Here is a 20,191-nt window from a genome sequence, read left to right on the forward strand (position 1 = left end):
GAGGTGCCCCGATGTTTGTGACCAAGGTGTCCGAAGTGAATGGTCCAACTTTTACACTCTGTATCCTGGCTGTCAGGAAGTTATAAATCCACATGCATAAGTTGAGAGGGACTCCAAGAGCTACCATTTTCTTATTAAGTAAATTCGGATCAATGGTATTGAACGCTGAGCTAAAGTCCATGAAAAGAATCCGGACATATGAGTGCCGTTCATCTGTATGATCCAAAATGTACTTCAGTGCCAGATTGACAGTGTCATTTGCCGAACGATTCTCCTTATAGGCAAACTGAAGCGGGTCCCATAGCTTCTGCGTGAATTTTATCAGGTGGGACATCATAATTCTTTCGAAGACTTTCATAGCTACAGATGTGAGTGCTACTGGTCTATAGTCGTTCAACTCAGAGGATCCCACTTTCTTGGGGACAGGGATAATTGTGGAATTTTTCCAACACTGAGGTACAACGCACTCTTTCAGTGACACATTGTATATATTTGTCAGTATAGGGGCAAGCTGGGTAGCACATACTTTCAGACACATTGGAGATACACCATCAGGGCCAGGTGCCTTTTTGACCTTAAGTCCCTTCAGGATGCGTATCACCTCTGCCTCGGAGATCACTACTTGGGTGTTGCACAATGAATGATCTTTATATGAACAGACTGAGGAGCTTAGAGATGAATAGCAACTGTGTGTAGAGCTTGCCTCAAATCTGCAGTAGAATTCAATTAACTCTGCTGTCAGACTTCTGCTGGGGTTCACTATAGTGGGGTGGCTTTTATAATTGGTGACCTCTCTTAATCCTCTCCATGCAGATCTAGTATCTTTTGATGAGAACCTTTCCTCCAGAATCTTTGCATACTCGTGTTTGGCTAACTTGATCTCTTTAGATAGCGAGTTCCTAAGTTTCTTGAATTCAGTAATATCGCCTGCTTTATAAGCCTCCTCTTTTCTCTTATGGATCAACCTGACTTTATTTGTAAACCACGGCTTGTTTCCCCGAAAGTGGACAGATTTGGATGGAATAAACGTGTCTTCACAAAAACGGATATATGAGGACACTGCATCAACCCATTCATCCAGACCCGAGCATGTTTCCTGGAATACCTCCCAGTCCGTGCATTCAAAGCATGCTTGCAGTTGCAATTTTGCCTCCTCAGACCATGTCTTCTTTGTATAAACTGTAGGTTTGGATGTTTTCAACCTTTGCCTGTAGGCTGGAATTAAATGAATTAGACAATGATCTGAAAAGCCCACTGCTGCTCTCCTCACTGCCCTGTAGGCCCCTTTTATGACTGTATAGCAGTGATCAAGCGTATTGTTCTCTCTCGTGAAGCAGTTTATATGTTGAGTAAATTTGGGGAGATCCAGGTTGAGTTTTCCTTTGTTAAAGTCCCCCATTACGATCACAAATGCTTCAGGAGATCCTTTCTCCCATTCTGATATTTTGCAAGCTAATTCACCAATAGCAGCTTTAACAGATGCTTGAGGGGGACTCCTAGGTGTTTTCCTATCGGGAGATTTTTGTGTTTTGGCTCCGTAGCACAGGATGGCAGAGACCGCGCCAGCCGCCGCTCCCCCTCCCGCAGAACCGGCTGCCAAATCCAAGAAGCAGCCAAAGAAATCCGCCGCCAAGAGCAGCAAGAAATCCTCCGGTCCCGGCGTCTCCGAGCTGATCGTGAAAGCCGTGTCAGCCTCTAAGGAGCGCAGTGGGGTGTCTCTGGCCGCCCTGAAGAAGGCGCTGTCTGCCGGAGGGTACGATGTAGAGAAGAACAACAGCCGCCTGAAGCTGGCCGTCAGGTCTCTGGTCACCAAGGGCGCCCTCCTCCAGGTGAAGGGCAGCGGCGCCTCCGGGTCCTTCAAACTCTACAAGAAGCAGGAGACTAAAGTGGCCAAGAAGTCAGCAGCCAAGCCCAAGAAACCCGCTGCTGCCAAGAAAGCTGCCAAATCTCCGAAGAAGCCCAAGTAGGCTCTGACCACGGCCAAGAAGAGCCCGAAAAAGGCCAAGAAGCCCGCAGCTGCCAAGAAAGTGGCCAAGAGCCCCAAGAAGTCGAAAGCCGCTCCCAAGCCTAAGAAGGCGACGAAGAGTCCGGCTAAAAAGGCGGCCAAACCTAAAGCTGCCAAGAGTCCGGCTAAGAAAGCCAAGAAGCCCGCGGCCAAGAAATAAGTTGCGGACCCAGTTATTTTACACAGATGAAAACTATACCATAAAACCATAGATGAAAACTCTCTTGGAGCGTAAAATGGTCTACAATTGAGTGCAAGGAACGCTAGATCTGGAGAGCAACCTTTTCCCAGTATGTTAACATCACAGCACCAGCTAGTGTTGATGTAGAGACATACCCCACCCCCCCTTTGTTTACCTGAAGCTACACAATCACGGTCAGCTCTGTAGATAACAAAACCAGGTAGATCCAGACTACAATCAGGGATGGTGTCATTCAACCAGGTCTCAGTAAAACAAAGAGCAGCTGAATTGGCCATATCAGATCTCATGTTACAAAGTAAGTTCAGTTCCTCCATTTTGTTAGATAAGGAACGGACATTAGCCAAGTGGAGTGAAGGAAGAGCTGTTCTGAACCCTCTCCTCCGAAGGCGTGCCAGGACTCCTCCTCTCCTACCTCTCTTGCAGTACACCTCCACAGGTTTCACAGAAGTAATGGATTTTATGTACTCAATTGTTGAATTAGCAATCATGCTCCAAGAAGGGGAGTCCATGAGAAATTGCGGATGATTCCAGAATAATAAATCGTCCCTTGAAATCATAAGAGTAGGTTTACAGAGTGCAGTGGCCATGACTACACTCAGCTTGTAGCTATAAAGACTGAACAGTCACAGCTTAGCAGAGTTAAATGTACAACTTTCCATAAAGGGTGCTCCCAGCACTGCTGGGGGGGAGGGCATGGGTGCAACAAGACAGGGACATCAGGGGACACTCCAACAGTCAGTCCAAACCTGCCCAGCTCACCCTTTCAGCTCCACCTGGATCACAAGATCTCCAGAACATCTCCAGCACCGCACACTCCACCAGCTTTCCTATCCCGGGATCATCTGCTTGCTGGAAATGGGTACAAGGCAGGTAGCCAGCAGCTTCACTCTCTCCCAGCTGAAACCAGGCACGGAGCTCCACGAGGACAGAAAGACACCGGTCCCAGCTGGTCGCAGTCTCCACACTACTCCCAGCTCTGCCGAATCCTGTAGCCCTACAGCTCCATGTGGACCACAAGATCTCCAGAACAACTCCAGCACCGCACACTCCACCAGGTTTCCTATCCTGGGATCATCTGCATGCTGGAAATGGGTACAAGGCAGGCAGCCAGCAGCTTCACTCTCTCCCAGCTGAATCCAGGCACGGAGCTCCACGAGGACAGAAAGACACCGGTCCCAGCTGATCGCAGTCTCCACACTACTCCCAGCTCTGCCGAATCCTGTAGCTACGCAATGGTGAGTGAACCAAAGGGAGAATTAACAATTAAACGGGGTAAAAAACTAAAAAACTCAGGAGCCTCATGCCAGAGCAGCCATCTCTCGGCGCTCCTCATAGACTCCTCATAGGAAGTGGCTGTGCTGTGCTGTGCTGTACTGTGTCTGTATATGTGTCTGTACTGTTACATATTTAGACTGTTAACTGGCTCATGCAGCAACAAGAACACCCGATTCTTACACTATGGCTGGTCCAAACAGTAAAAGCAATTGTTACCATCCACCTTTTTCTTGTCTCCCCTTTTTCCCTATAGATTGTAAGCTTGCGAGCAGGACCCTCACTCCTCTTGGTAGCTGTTTTGATCCATGTGTTTATTGCTATGCTATGCTGTAATGTCTATTGTCTGTAAAAGTCCCCTCTATAATGTAAAGTGCTGCGGAATATGTTGGTGCTATAGAAATAAAATTATTATTATTATTATCATCATGCAGCTTTCTATTATAACCTCTACTTATTATACTAATTGCTGGATCACACATGGCAAGCACGTTCTAATTATTTTTTGTCTTCATACCCCCATGTCCTTATAGATATTAAGCTTGAGAGCAGGGACCTCACTCCTCCTTTAACTGTTCAACCATGTGTTAATCGGTAACGTCTTTATTGTCTGAATATGTCCCTGCTCAATTATAAAATGCTGCGAAATTTGTTGATGTTATATAAAATAATTTCTTAAATAAATCAGCCAAGTCACATGCCAATTGCATGACACATTCTATGGCAAGTGTTGCAGCAGGTCGCAACACCATAGGAAATCATTGTATCCAATGTCACTGGGATTTTAGTGTTGCACGACAGAAGTCAGTCACCATTTTCACTTGGTCTAATTAAAAATCCATCAGTGAGACCCTTTTGTCAGGAAATTTATAAGACTTTGTTTTTAATCTGTCATTTCTTGAGCTCCTATCAAAAGTAAGTTGAACTTTCATGTGGTCATAAATCAGTTGAAAGAGGCTAAAAAAAGACAAAAGACTCCCCAGTCAGGAGCTGACAAAACAGATTGCTCAATTAAAGGGGTTGTCCATTGAAAACAACTGATCATCTATCTGCTGAAAATATGATAACTTGCTGATCAGAGGGGTGGGCCACAGTTGGGACTTGCACTGATCAGTAGAACAGAGAATTGTATCTCTAATGGGGAAGCTTTATCCTCATTACAAGATGGAGCGGCATGTCTCACATCGGTCAGGTGCTTCATTTGTCCTATATGGGGCTGTCAAACAAGTGGAGCGCAGTAAATGGCAGTCCCATACAGGTTGAATGGATTAGTGGTCTAGTATGTTCACCGCTGCTCCATTTTATTGGGGATAAAAGTTCCACTTTTTGCCGATTCTGACCTAGTGTCTGCAGCTAGCAATGGGCGGGGGGGGGGGAATTATATATAATACATTTAAGTTATATTTAAAAAATTGCTGCTGAAATTGGCCAAAGCTTTCGAACATTGAGCCATCATATTTCTAGATGCTTAGTCTGTGATACACCATGTTTCTAGGGGCTAGTGGCACTGTTCTTACTGAGTTTTTGCAGTGCATGACTGTAGACATGAAGGAACTTTGAAGTAATTTATTACATCAATCGTAGGTTCACAGAGGCATTTAAAATATTGTTCAGAGTTTCATCCAGAAAACTAGGATAATTTTCTTCTTATCTGTCAACCATGTATAATCCATATGCAATCCATTTTTTTACAGCATCAATTACTAATAATTTACACAACCATTTATAGTTTCCTGTGGTACAGAATTGCAATGCACTGTATAAAAACGGATAACGTATTGTGGCTTTGTATGGCATCCAATTTTTTTTTTTTGTGCACTCATAGACTTGAATGAGTCTCATCCAATTTACAGGAAAAACTACTGCACACTGCCATTTTTTTGCAAACGCATATTTGATCTGCACAGATGCCCACAAGTTTCCAGTCTTGCTGTGTGTACCAATCAGAAGTGTATTGCTTGGAACTGAGCTATACCCCAACAGTTTTGAAAAGTAGTAAGGCCTTATTTAGGAGTCTGATTTTTGCAAGCGAGTGCTACCCATGTTTTTCACAGATGGCACTTGTACCTGTGATAGTCTATGAGGCCATTCAGATGTCCAATTTTTTCCTTGAACCGAATGGTCTGCGGAAAATATCGGAGACATGTCCAATTTTCATCAGAGGGTTGGCTCAAAACCAGCAATGCAAGTCAATGGGTCCATGAAAGAATAGGACTGCATTCTGAAGACACCTAAGTGTGGTCCAATTTTCACAGAGTGTCAGAATGCAGAATCTTTTTTTTATTGATTCATTTACATATGAGAAATTTGGATGATACAAGTACTACTCTCTGGCCAAACTCTGATCAGAGTCTGATCCGATTAATTGGTCTGATTTTCTGGTGCACAAAAAAATCAGATGTCTGAATCAGGCCTAACTCTTCAAGTCTTTACTAATGATGGGTGAAACCGAACGGTAAAGTTTTGGATCCATACCAAACACTTTAAGTCCATGAATGGTCCCGAACACAGACTTCTCCAGGAAGTCCATGTTAATGTTCAGGTTTGGCAGCCAGAACATCAGGTGTTTCCCATGCTGTCATCTGTGTGACAGCGCAAGAAACACCAGCTCTGAACGGCGATAAGTTCAATACCCCCGATCAGAGCGCTGTGGTTCTCATGCTGTCATACCAATGTCAGGGTCCAAGCCAGCAGTTCTGACTGACAGTAAAAAGGTTACCGCCGGTCACAGGTGTTGGCTGATGAGAGTACTACTCTTATCATCATATGCCTACTGTCATTGATAACAGCAGAACAGGTGAAAAATGAGAGAGTTCACCAGCCGGTGTCTAAAAAATGACATGCGGTCCCCTATATTTGTAACAATTATGTGGGTACTATGGAATCTGATTGCATGAGATAAAACGAGTCTGAGACCAAAGCTGAGATAAAAAAGGGTATTTCACAAAGCAAGAAGTAGAACATGAACAAGCAGAGACTTTCCTGCAATTGTAACGAAGTGACAGCACAAAACAGAAATGTCAGCAAACTTAGTAGCGGGGCGTGACCGCGCATACAAAAAAGTCCAGCAGTAATATGCAGCATGAGTGCGACCGACACTTATGCGGGGAAGTCCAGCAGTGGTATGCAAACAAGAGTGTGACCTGCACTTATACGTGGAAGTCCAGCAGTAGTATGCAGCAAGAGAGTGACGGGCACTTATACGTGAAAGTCCAGAACTATGTAGATAGAGGAGATGACACTTTTTATGGAAGTCCAGAAATACATAGGTGGAGCATAACAGGGAGTAGGTTCTTAAGTGTACCTTTTGGGCTGAGAAGTCTCGCTCAAGTCCGGCAAAGCAGCCCGCAACAGAACACTTGGAAGTTAGTACAGCAGGTAACCCCAGCCAGGATCTAAAAGAAGATTAGAAGACTGAAGGCAACTGGAAGTGTTGAGGCAGAGCACTGAGTATCTAGCAGCAGCAGGAACTCCAGAGGCAAGCCAGGAGGAAGCTCAAAAGCAAACAGTAGCAAAACATTCAGGCAAGGAGGATCTCCCAACCTGGACTTAAATAGCAAGGCAGTCAGGGCGAAGTACCAGACTCCATCTTGGACAAGGGCAAAACAGGCTCCATGGAAACATCTAGAATCCTAACAATATTTTTGACAACCAGAGCAGGTAAAACAGACAGCTGTGGGCTGCAGCCCTCAGCTATCAGTGTTATCTTGGCTGGTTCTAAAAACAAAAAGGCATAGGGTCCCCCCATTATTGACAAAAACAGACAACTGGGGTCTGGCATATTCTCACTGGTAAGGGGCCATGGATATTGGGACCCCAGCCTAAAAATAGTATCCCGAGAAAAGGCGCATCTATTAGATGCACCAATTCGGGCACTTTGTCAAGGCTCTATCAGGGTAAGTGGGTAATATTTGTGGGATTAATGTCAGCTAAAATCAGGGCCACATGTTAGTAATGGAGTGATGTCTACAAGATGATGAATTTAATAGTTTCTATAAGATGAATACTTCCATCATCGTGCACCAGCTCACGATGCCATGAGTGAGACCAGGTGTAGGATGATGAGAGTAGTACTCTCATCAGCCGACACCTGTGACCAGCGGTAAACTTCATACCATTGGCTCACACGTTTGCCATCAGTATGACATTGTGGGAATCGCAGTGCTCTGACCAGCAGTAACAAACTTCCCGCTGATCAGAGCCGGTGTTTCTCGCGCTGTCATACAGATGACACCTGATGTTCGGGCCCCCCATTAATTTGAATGGGGTCTGGGTTCGAGTTCAAGTACAGTTTTTGGAACCCAAACTGACCTTTTTCAACTGTTCTGCTGAACCCGCCAGACTCAAACATCCACAGGGCACAGAAGGAGCAGGCACTGTTAGATGGGCTGTAAGAATATCCTTGTTCTAATGACCAAGCTGGGCAATGCTTACATGGACAGTCAGTCATGTAAAAATACATTTCCACCATCTCCAATATAAATGGGTAGGCACGGTTGAATATAGTTGATTGCCAGAGGTGTGAGAAACTGGACTTGATTAATGACCGTGCCGGCTTTATTTTTAAGAAATGGTTGCCTAGGTAACTAGTATCCTCTTGCCTGACAGTGATAAGAAGCAGAGCTGAAGGCCAGTGCACTGCAGAATGACATTTTGTATAGAGGTCATTTTATGGAGTGCACAGGACACAGCTGTCAGTTCATCCTTCCCTTTCATTCCAGTGTATGTAGTGCAGGTATCAGAATTCAGCTCCTCAGGTATGAAACTAAAACCTCCAACATGCCCTGACATCTATGTGGCAACCCGAGGCTGTCAGGAAGGGTTGGGAGTTGTCCCATGCTGATGGTTGCTGACCCCTGATGTAGTAGATTAGTATATTGTGACAGGGTCACTGGTGTCGTGCATGAGGAGAAATATGTGTCACAAAGGTTGCTTTCCTGTGTGATGTGAAAGCCATAAGTGTTTTCTCCAGCATGATATGTGCTGAGAGCAATCCAGTTGCTATATGGCGGGTTGGTCAGAGATGGGCGGGTTGGTCAGAGATGGGCGGGACGCCTACCCACCCTTTCTCCACCTCCAGGGTGTGGCTGGAGGGGAGTTAAATGTCCAGCCAGTTTTTTTTCCTCTGCCCATGTGTGTGGAGGAAAGCAAGCATTCGGATTGCTAGCTCCTGCGAGAGCTGCAGTATGTGTTGTCCCAGAGGACCAGGGCAGGTTGGTGTATGTACTGATTATTTTCATTTGAGCTGGACAGGCTGTTTTTCTGTTACCATTTTGCTTTTGGTTTGAGGCAATAATCTACCGAGAGACTTTAACCACCCATATGTCTGAGTCTACCTCGAGGAGGAGCTAAGCCTGTCAGCCCCTCACAATATATTGTATACAAAAATATTTACTGCAGGTTTTAAAATTATTGTATTAAAATGCAATAATTTTCCTGAAATGATTCCCAATTTTGCCATATATTCTATATAAACAGCTTTTGTATGTTATCTGCTTCATCATGGTCATGTGAGAAATTCAGGTAAAGGTATCCAGTCACCATGTTTGAGGTGGTCTTCTAACCCTTTTAAATCTTCAATGAAAATTGCCATGTGACTAATAAAGAGGTTTTCCAATTTCCCCATTTCCCGATTTGTATATTTAAGTATGTAGCATTAACCCCTTCACTACCAAGGGTGGTTTGCACGTTAACTACCGGGCCAATTTTTACAATTCTGACCACTGTACCTTTATGAGGTCATAACTCTTCTAGAACACTTCCATTGATTCTGGTGATTCTGACATTGTTTTCTCGTGACATATTGTACTTCATGTTAGTGGTAAAATTTCATTCAAATAACTTGCGTTTATTTGTGAAAAAAATGGAAATTTGGCAAAAATTTCGAAAATTTCGCAATTTTCCAACTTTGAATTTTTATGCCCTTAAATCACAGCGATACGGCACACAAAAAACTTGATAAGTAACATTTCCCACATGTTTACTTTACATCAGCACAATTTTGGAACCAAAATTTTTTTTTGTTAGGAAGTTATAAGGGTTAAAAATTGACCAGCGATTTCTCATTTTTGCAACACCATTTTATTTTTAGGGACCACTTCACATTTGAAGCCACTTTGAGGGTGCTTAAAACCACATTCAAGAAGTTTATTAACCCTTTAGGTGCGTCACAGGAATTTTTTGAATATTAAAAAAAAAAATGAACATTTAACTTTTTTTCACAAAAAAAATACTTCAGGTTCAATTTTCTTTATTTTACCAAGGGTAACAGGAGAAATTGGACTGCAAAAGTTATTGTGCAATTTGTCCTGAGTACGCTGATACCTGATATGTGGGGGGGAACCACTGTTTCGGCGCATGGCAGAGCTCAGAATGGAAGGGGCGCCGTTTGACTTTTTCAATGCAAAATTGGCTGGAATTCAGATCGGACGCCATGTCACGTTTGGCGAGCCCCTGATGTACCTAAACAGTGGAAACCCCCCCAAGTGACCCCATTTTGGAAACTAGACCCCCCCAAGGAACTTATCTAGATATGTGGTGAGAACTTTGAACCCACAAGGGCTTCACAGAAGTTTATAACGTACAGCGGTACAATTAAAAAATCATATTTTTTCCACAAAAATGATCTTTTCACCCCCAATTTTTATTTTTCCAAGGGTAACAGGACCCTAAAAGTTATTGTGCAATTTGTCCTGAGTACGCTGATACCCCATATGTGGGTGTAAATGATTATTTGGGCGCATAGCAGAGCTCGGAAGGGAAGCAGCGCCATTTGACGTTTTTGGCTAGAATTGAGATCGGACACCATGTCGCTATTGGAAAACCCCTGATGTACCAAAACAGTGGAAACCCCCCACAAATGACACCATTTTGGAATCTAGACCCCCCCAAGGAACTTATCTAGATGTGTGGTGAGAACTTTGAACCCCCAAGGGCTTCACAGAAGTTTATAACGTACAGCAGTACAATTAAAAAATCATATTTTTTCCACAAAAATGATCTTTTCACCCTCAATTCTTATTTTTCCAAAAGTAACAGGACCCTAAAAGATATTGCGCAATTTGTCCTGAGTACGCTGATACCCCACATGTGGGTGTAAACCACTATTTGGGCGTATGGCAGAGCTCGGAAGGGAAGCAGCGCCATTTGACGTTTTTGGCTGGAATTGAGATCGGACACCATGTCGCGTTAGGAAAGCCCCTGATGTACCAAAACAGTAGAAACCCCCCACAAACGACACCATTTTGGAAACTAGACCCCCCAAGAAACTTATCTAGATGTGTGGTGAGCACTTTGAACCCCCCAGTGCTTCACTGAAGTTTATAACGTCCGGGCTTGAAAATAAAAAAATCGTATTTTTTCCACAAACATGATCTTTTAGTCCCCCATTTTTTTATTTTCCCAAGGGTAACAGGAGAAATTGGACCCCAAAAGTTGTTGTCCAATTTGTCCTGAGTACGCTGATACCTCATATGTGGGAGTAAACTACTGTATGGGCACACGTCGGGGCTCGGAAGGGAAGTAGTGACGTTTTGGAATGCAGACTTTGATGGAATGGTCTGCGGGTGTCATGTTGCGTTTGGAGAGCCCCTGATGAACCTATACAGTGGAAACCCCCCACAAGTGACCCCATTTTGGAAACTAGACCCCCTAATGAACTTATCTAGATGTGTGGTGAGCACTTTGAACCCCCCAGTGCTTCACAGAAGTTTATAACGACCGGGCGTGAAAATAAAAATATCGTATTTTTTCAACAAACATCATCTTTTAGTCCCCATTTTTTTTATTTTCCCAAGGGTAACAGGAGAAATTGGACCCCAAAAGTTGTTGTCCAATTTGTCCTGAGTACGCTGATACCTCATATGTGGGAGTAAACTACTGTATGGGCACACGTCGGGGCTCGGAAGGGAAGTAGTGACGTTTTGGAATGCAGATTTTGATGGCATGGTCTGCGGGTGTCATGTGCGTTTGGAGAGCCCCTGATGTACCTAAATTATTGAAACTCCCCACAAGTGACCCCATTTTGGAAACTAGACCCCCCACGGAGCTTATCTAGATGTGTGGAGAGCACTTTGAACCCCCAAGTGCTTCACAGAAGTTTATAACGCCTGGGCGTGAAAATAAAAAAAACATTTTTTTCCGCAAAATTATATTTTTGCCCCCAATTTTTTATTTTCCTAAGGGTAACAGGAGAAATTGGACCCCAAAAGTTGTTTTGTAATTTGTCCTGAGTAGGCTGATACCCTACATGTGGGGGTAAAACACTGTTTGGGCACATGGCAGAGCTTGGAAGGGAAGGAGCACCATTTGACTTTTTCAACGCAGAATTGGCTAGAATTGAGATCAGACGCCATGTTGCCTGATGTGGAGAGCACCTGATGTGCCCAAACAGTGGAAACCCCCAATTATAACTCCAACCCTAACCTCAACACACCCCTAACCCTAATCTGAGCCCTAGCCCTAACCCTAACCCTAGCGGGAAAATGGAAATAAATACATTTTCTTTTAGTTTTATTATTTTTCCCTAACTAAGGGGGTGATAACGGGGGGTTTGATTTACGATTTATGGCGGTTTTTATGTTTGGCGGCTGTCGCACGCTAAAAGACGCTTTTTATTGTAAAAAGTTTTTGCATCACCACATATTGTGAGCTATAATTTTTCCGTATTTTGACCCACCGAGTCATGTGAGGTCTTATTTTTTGCGGGACGAGTTGACGTTTTTATTGGTACCATTTTTGGGCACGTGACATTTTTTGATCGCTTTTTATTCCGATTTTTGGGACGCAGAATGAACAAAAACCAGCGTTTCATGAATTTCTTTTGGGGGGTGCGTTTACACCGTTCCGCGTGCGGTAAAATTGATAATGCGTTTTTATTCTTCGGGTCAGTACGGTTACAGCGATACCTCATTTAGGTCGTTTTTTTATGTTTTGTCGGTTTTTTGCAATGAAAACAATTTTATATAAAAAATAATTATTTTTGTATCGCTTTATTCTGCGAGCTATAACTTTTTTATTTTTTTGCGGATGATGCTGTATGGTGACTCGTTTTTTGCGGGACAAGATGACGTTTTCAGTGGTACCATGCATATTTATATGCGTCTTTTTGATCGCGCGTTATTGCACTTTTTGTTCGGTGGTATGATAATAAATCATTATTTTTTGCTTCATTTTTTATTTTTATTTTTTAAGGGGTTCGCTAAAGGGGTTAACTAATGGGACAGTTTTATAGGGCAGGTCATTACGGACGCGGCGATACCAAATATGTGTACTTTTATTGTTTTTTTTATTTTGAAAAAATGGATTTATTGGGGAATATTTTTTTTTTTTTTTTTTTTTTACTAATTTATTTAGCGATTATTTTTAACACTTTTTTTTTTTTTTTATTACCTTGTCCCAGGTGGGACATCACTGTCCTGTGACAGGTCGCTGATCTGTCACATCACAGATCACTGTGACAGATCAGCGATCTGTCACAGGCACTGCTGCAGACTTCCTCATGCCTGCGCTTTGCAGGCAGTGAGGAAGTCAGCTCCCTGCAGGCCCCCGTCGCCATCTTGGATCCGGGGGCCTGTAGGGAAAGAGCCCCCGGCAGCAGCGCTGCACATTGCGCTGCCGTGGGGGGCTCAGGGAAGCACGGAGGGAGCCCCCTCCCTGCCGATGCTTCTCTTTAACCCCTTCATGACCCAGCCTATTTTGACCTTAATGACCTGGCCATTTTTTGCAATTCTGACCAATGTCCCTTTATGAGGTAATAACTCAGGAACGCTTCAACGCATCCTAGCAATTCCGAGATTGTTTTTTCGTGACATATTGGGCTTCATGATAGTGGTATATTTAGGTCAATAATTTTTGCGTTTATTTGTGAAAAAAATGGAAATTTGGCAAAAATTTTGAAAATTTTGCAATTTTCAAATTTTTATTCTGTTAAACCAGAGAGTTATGTGACACAAAATAGTTAATAAATAACATTTCCCACATGTCTACTTTACATCAGCACAATTTTGGAAACAACATTTTTTTTCGTTAGGAAGTTATAAGGGTTAAAAGTTGACCAGCAATTTCTCATTTTTACAACAAAATTTACAAAACCATTTTTTTAAGGGACCACCTCACATTTGAAGTCACTTTGAGGGGTCTATATGGCAGAAAATACCCAAAAGTGTCACCATTCTAAAAACTGCACCCCTCAAGCTACTCAAAACTATATTCAAGAAGATTATTAACCCTTCAGGTGCTTCACAGGAACTAAAGCAACATGGAATGAAAAAATGGACACTTTAATTTTTCCAACCAAAATTTTATTTTAGCATCAGTTTTTTCATTTTCACATGGGTAACAGGATAAAATGTATCCTAAAATTTGTTGGGCAATTTCTCCTGAGTACAATGATACCTCATATGTGGTCATAAACCACTGTTTGGGCGCACGGCAGGGCTCAGAAGGCAAGGAGCGCCATTTTACTTTTTGAATGTAAAATATGCTTGAATGTTTAGCGGTTGCCATGTCTTGTTTTAAGAGTACCTGTGTGCCTAAACATTGGAGCTCCCCCACGAGTGAGCCCATTTTGGAAACTAGACCCTCCAAAGAACTTATCTAGATGCATAGTATGCACTTTGAACCCCCAGGTGCTTCACAAATTGATCTGTAAAAAAAAAAAGTACTTTTTTTTTTTCACAAAAATTTTATTTGGCCTCAGTTTTTTCATTTTCACATGGGCAACAGGATAAAATGGATCCTAAAATTTGTTGGGCAATTTCTCCTGAGTACATCAATATCTCATATGTGGTCATAAACCACTGTTTGGGCGCACCGCAAGGCCCGGAAGGGAAGGAGCGCCATGTGACTTTTTGATTGGAAAATTAGCTCCAATCGTTAGCAGACACCATGTCGCATTTGGAGAGCCCCTGTGTGCCTAAACATTGGAGCTCCCCCACAAGTGACCCCATTTTGGAAACTAGACCCCCGAAGGAACTTATCTAGATGTGTGGTGAGCACTTTGAACCCCCAAGTGCTTCACAGAAGTTTATAACGCAGAGCAGTGAAAATAAAAAAATAATTTTTTTCCTCAAAAATGATTTTTTAGCCCGCTATTTTTTATTTTCCCAAGGGTAACAGGATAAATTGGACCCCAAAAGTTGTTGTCCAGTTTGTCCTGAGTACACTGGTACCCCATATGTGGGGGAAAACCACTGTTTGAGCGCACGGCATGACTCAGAAGGGAAGGAGCGTCATTTGACTTTTTGAATGGAAAATTCGCTCCAATCGTTAGCGGACACCATGTTGTGTTTGCAGAGCCCCTGTGTGCGTAAACTTTGGAGCTCCCCCACAAATGACCCCATTTTGGAAACTAGACCCCCTAAGGAACTTATCTAGATGCATAGTGAGCACTTTGAACCCCCAGGTGCTACACAGAAGTTTATAACGCAGAGCCGTTAAAATAAAAATATTTTATTCCCTCAAAAAATAAATTTTTAGCCTGCTATTTTTTATTTTCACAAAGGTAACAGGATAAATTGGACCCCAAAAGTTGTTGTCCAGCTTGTCCTGAGTACGCTGGTACCACATATGTGGGGGGGACCACTGTACCACATATGTGGGGGGGACCACTGTTTGGGCACACGTTGGGGCTCGGAAGGGAAGTAGTGACGCTTTGAAATGAAGACTTGATGGAATGGTCTGTGGGCGTCATGCTACATTTGCAGAGCCCCTGATGTACCTAAACAGTAGAAACCCCCCACAAGTGACCCCATTTTGGAAACTAGACCCCCCAAGGAACTTATCTAGATGTGTGGTGAGCACGTTGAACCCCCAAGTGCTTCACAGAAGTTTATAACGCAGAGCTGTGAAAATAAAAAAATATTTTTTTTTCCTCAAAAAGTGACTTTTAGCCCACTATTTTTTATTTTCACAAGGGTAACAGGATAAATTGGACCCCAAAAGTTGTTGTCCAGTTTGTCCTGAGTACGCTGGTACCCCATATATGGGGGGGGACCACTGTTCGGGGACACGTTGGGGCTCTGAATGGAAGTAGTGACGTTTTGAAATCCCGACTTGATGGAATGGTCTGTGGGCGTCATGTTACGTTTGCAGAGCCCCTGATGTACCTAAACAGTGGAAACCCCCCACAAGTGACCCCATTTTGGAAACTAGACCCCCCCAAGGAACTTATCTAGATGTGTGGTGAGCACGTTGAACCCCCAAGTGCTTCACAGAAGTTTATAACGCAGAACCGTGAAAATAAAAAATCTTTTTTTTCCACAAAAATAATTATTTTAGCCCCCATTTTTTTATTTTCCCAAGGGTAACAGGAGAAATTAGACCCCTAAAGTTGTTGTGCAATTTTTCCTGAGTACCCTGATACCCCATAAGTGGGGGTACACCACTGTTTGGGCACACGTCGGGGCTCGAAATGGAGGGAGCACCGTTTGACTTTTTGAACGCAAAATTGGCTGGAATAAATGGTGGCTCCATGTCGCGTTTGGAGAGCCCCTGATGTGCCTAAACAGTGGAAACCCCTCAATTCTATCTCCAACCCTAACGCCAACACACCCCTAACCCTAATCATAACCCTAACCACAACCCTAATCCCAACACACCCCTAACGAAATCCCAACTCTAACCCTAACCACAAGCCTAACCGTAATCTCAACCCCAACCCTAATCCCAATTCCAACCCTAACCCTAAATTCAATCCTAACCCCTAGTCCAACCCTAACCCCTAGTCCAACCCTAACCCCTAGTCCAACCCTAACCCCTAGTCCAACCCTAACCCCTAGTCCAACCCTAACCCCTAGTCCAACCCTAACCCTTAGTCCAACCCTAACCCTAACCCTAACCCTAGCCCTGGACCTAACCCTAATGGAAAAAAAAAATATATATATTTTATTATTGGTCCCTACCTATGGGGGTGATAAGGGGGCGGTGATTTATTTTTTATTTATTTTGATCACTATGAAAGTTTATCATAGTGATCAAAATAAATGAATGAATCTGCAGCGTTGCAGATTCGGCGCACTGCGCATGCGCCCGCCATCTTGCAAGATGGCGGCGCCCATGACGCTGGACGGCAGGACACCGGGACGGATAGCGGGAGATCGGAGGCACAAAGGAGGGTGAGGGGATGATCGGAGGGCTGGGGGGGCGGAGGGAAGGCGGGGGGGGCAGATCATGACGGCGGCTGCCGATCGGTGCCGTCAGAAGGTGGCGGCAGCCGATCGGTGCTGTCAGTCGGTGTGGGGGGGGTCGGGTCTCGGTGTCCAGCCATGTCCGATGCTATTTCAGCATCGGCCATGGCTGGATTGTAATATTTCACCAATTTTCATTGGTGAAATATTACAATCGCTCTGATTGGCAGTTTCACTTTTAACAGCCAATCAGAGCGATCGTAGGCACGTGGGGCTAAGCCACACCCCCAGGTGTTAACTCTGAAGGGTCCTTTGTGTGCGGGTCGGGTGACCTTTCAGTGACCCCGGTCACCCGACCTGCAGGGGGGCTATTTATAGCATGACGCCTACGTAGGCGTCATAGGTCCTTTGGGCACTGCTTTTCATGACGCCTACGTAGGCGTCATAGGTCGTGAAGGGGTTAACCCCCGGTACACCGCGATCGCGTTTGATCGCGGTGTGCAAGGGCTTAACGTGTCGGGGGTGGTCCGTGACCGCCCCTGACACATTGTGCCGGGTGTCAGCTATGATAATTAGCTGACACTCGGCCGCGATCAGCAGCACTCACCACGTGGGCGCCGCTGATCGCGATGACGTAATATTCCGTCCATGGTAATTAGGTCCATGGTCACATGGACGGAATATTACGTCAATTGTAGGTAAGGGGTTAAAGAAGATTTCCAATTTTGGAAAACCACTTCCTCCCAGCTACAGTGTGTCCAAAAAAAGGTGCGCCTTACTTACCCTCCCTGGGTCCAGGGCTGAGTCCTCATGGCTTCTCACAGTGTCTGTCATTGTCTGCAGCAGTGATGTCATATTGACAGCACTGCAGGCAAATGGTGAGCTCGACGGCTCTACCAGAGTTGCTGCTGTAATAAACGTGCAGGTGCTGGTATGTCACCACAGAACCGAGACAGATCAAAAGTTAAAGGGTTTGATTTACAGGGATATGATACTCCTCGCAGGGAGAAAGCAGTGGGGGTTTAACTGGTTTTAAAGCAGTATATCACAGTAAAAAAGAATAACAGTTAGAAACAGGTGTTCTTGGAACTTATTAGTCTGCTGGGTACTTGCTTGTAGGGTCGTCTTCTCCCGCGTCGGCGCCGTCAGCAGCGGCACTTGTCTCTCTAGTCGCTGTAGGCTCTGCAGTCTCTAAGGACCCACAACAGGCATCTCGGGGGTTAATGAAGAAAGGCAGGGGGAACACAAGGCATTCTGGGTGTCCCCTGCTCTGAGTCTATGCTCCAAAACTAAACAGTCTCTCCGCAGGAATCAAGGGCTCTCAACAGGAGTCAGGGGCTATGTACCAACACCGCAGGTGCCGGGGCTGCGCACAGGGGTTAGAGCTCACCACTCCAGTCACTGCAGGCTCTGGTCTCACGTACTCACAAGATGCCGTCTCTCTGCACAGTCCCCCTAGAATTGTCCTCTGAACGGGAGTTCTCTCTTCTCCCCTGCATGCAACCTGCCCTGACCCGTGCACACGCTGCTCTGAGCTTCACATGCTCTCAGGCTGCCCTCCTTCCTGTTCCTCTCTCCTCCCAGCAGTCACATGACCCAGCACGTCCAGGGCAGAAAGTCTTCCCCCTAGCAAGCCTGCTGTCTGGCCAAGTGGTTCCAGATCAGGAGCGGAGAAGGTAACCCCCCCGAGTCTTCTTGTGCTTCACCCCCTTACACTGCCACAAGCCCGTGAGCTCACTGATTGACTGCAGCTCTGATGGCAATAATAGACCCTGAGTGCAGCGACAAAAACTCAGTGCTGGACCTGGAGAGGGGGAGTAAAAAATCAACACTTGTTTTCTAAAACAAACTTCAGTTGAGTTCACGGGTCTTCTGAAACCAGCAAACCCCTTCATTGCTCCACGCATATCTCATTACCTGTTTTTCAGCAGTTAATTTGTAAGTATTATTATATGATATTGTTACCATGGAAACACGATACTGTAGTGAATGAAAAGTGTACCTATTGCTTTCATATGATTTGTGTAATAATCCCCAAAAAATAAATGTTGTTTTCTTTTTAGTCTCACCCAACTTTTAATAACACCAGTAAACCAGAAGGATGTCTCTAGCTATTGTTTAAGCTCCCGTGGATAGCAGAATCTCTAAGCATGGAGTGATCTTATATTAGCTCTTCTTCTGCTGTTCTGATGATTTTTTCGCTCTCTTTTTAACATAGCCCTCTAGTGGACTGTTCTGGTACTGTAGTCACTAGGGAGCTAAACGACCACGGCATCTGCTATTTATGAAGCATTATGATGAAAAATATGCTGAGAGCAGGGTCAGATCTACAGCAATATTAAGATATATATTCATTATCCTCTGAGACGTGCCATATTGTAGCCTCAGTTAATACTCGATTAGGGCAGAGTTTTTCATACTCTATAATATAAAGCTCTTTTATTCGGACTCCCATGACAGCACCACGAGAGAGGGGATCCGCCCTTTAGGAACAGGAAACCTACAGATACAAAAAGGGCGGCACCTCTCCCACGCATCAGTTGGTTTCCTGTTCCTGAAGGGACGGGATCCTACAGAAGACCAGGATCCCAGGCCGGCCGGCCGATACAGGTAGCGGGGGGGTCTCCTACCTCGGCCTGGTGCGGATCCCTGGAAGACGCCACGGTGGACCAGGATGGGTAGCACGGCGGTGGCGTAGTCAGCAGGGAGCGGCATCCGGAGGATGTCCGACTCCAGAATAAAGGCCGCCGCCGGTGAGTATGTCTCCCCCCGGGGGCCCCCGGATCCGGCGGCGCTGGTGCGGTGGCCGGCGCGCTGCGGGGGACGCTGCGACCGGGGAGCGCGGTATCCCGAAGCTCCCGGGCGTCCCGCGTGACTTCCGGTTGGGCGGGGTCGCGGTGACGTCAGGGGGCGGTCGGAGGAGGTGCTTCCGGGTCGGCGGCGCCACTGCGCATGCGCGAGAAAAACAAGATGGCGGCGCCCATCGCAAACGCCGATGAGCGTCGGCTCTCCGGCCGGGTGCGGCGCCAGCTGGGGAAGGGAGCCCTATTAGGGGGGGAGGGGCGCGGCACGCATACTGCTGTCCGGAGGAGGGGTATATAGGCAGGACCCGGGCAGGGTGCCTTGCCTTGGCCACATTATTGCGAGCAGTAATGGAGAGCGAGCAGGAGCAGCAGCAGCAGCGGCAGCGACGGCAGCAGCAGCAACGACGGCAGCAGCGACAAACATCTCTGCCGCCCCTGGATGACCTTCGGCAGGTCAAGCAGAAAAAGAAAGAGTCACGTGACAGTGAACGTGCGGGACGAAATGACCAGTCCAGCCATAAAAGCTCCTCTAAGCAGACAGGAGCATTGTCTGAGAAGAATCCCCCTCATCCTCCGGTACTTGAGAGTGGCACTGGTAAGTGATCTTCGTGAAAGTTCACTCAGTGACGGGGCCCCCCTTCTGTGCTTTATTCTAGGGGAAGAAGGCTTCAAGTAAAACTAAACACAGGGAATGCGCACTCTGTGCATGCCCATTACCGGACTCATGCCCCAAAAGATTGTGCCCCCCCCTGTATTCAGCAGACAGTGGCGGAAGAGTCGC

At 45.3% G+C, this 20,191-nt stretch overlaps 1 protein-coding gene and 1 pseudogene across 1 annotated transcript in view; one reads left to right on the forward strand and one right to left on the reverse strand.

Annotated features, from left to right (window-relative positions):
- Positions 1-20,191, reverse strand: part of AGBL1 (AGBL carboxypeptidase 1) — a 1,225,565-nt gene that overhangs the window by 860,923 nt on the left and 344,451 nt on the right. The window lies entirely within an intron of this gene.
- On the forward strand, positions 1,548-2,178 carry LOC141083967 (histone H1.5-like; annotated as a pseudogene).

This window comes from Dendrobates tinctorius, unplaced genomic scaffold (genome assembly GCF_039654945.1).
Source record: "Dendrobates tinctorius isolate UK_male_01 unplaced genomic scaffold, ASM3965494v1 ptg000022l, whole genome shotgun sequence".
NCBI classification, from domain to species: Eukaryota; Metazoa; Chordata; class Amphibia; order Anura; family Dendrobatidae; genus Dendrobates; species Dendrobates tinctorius.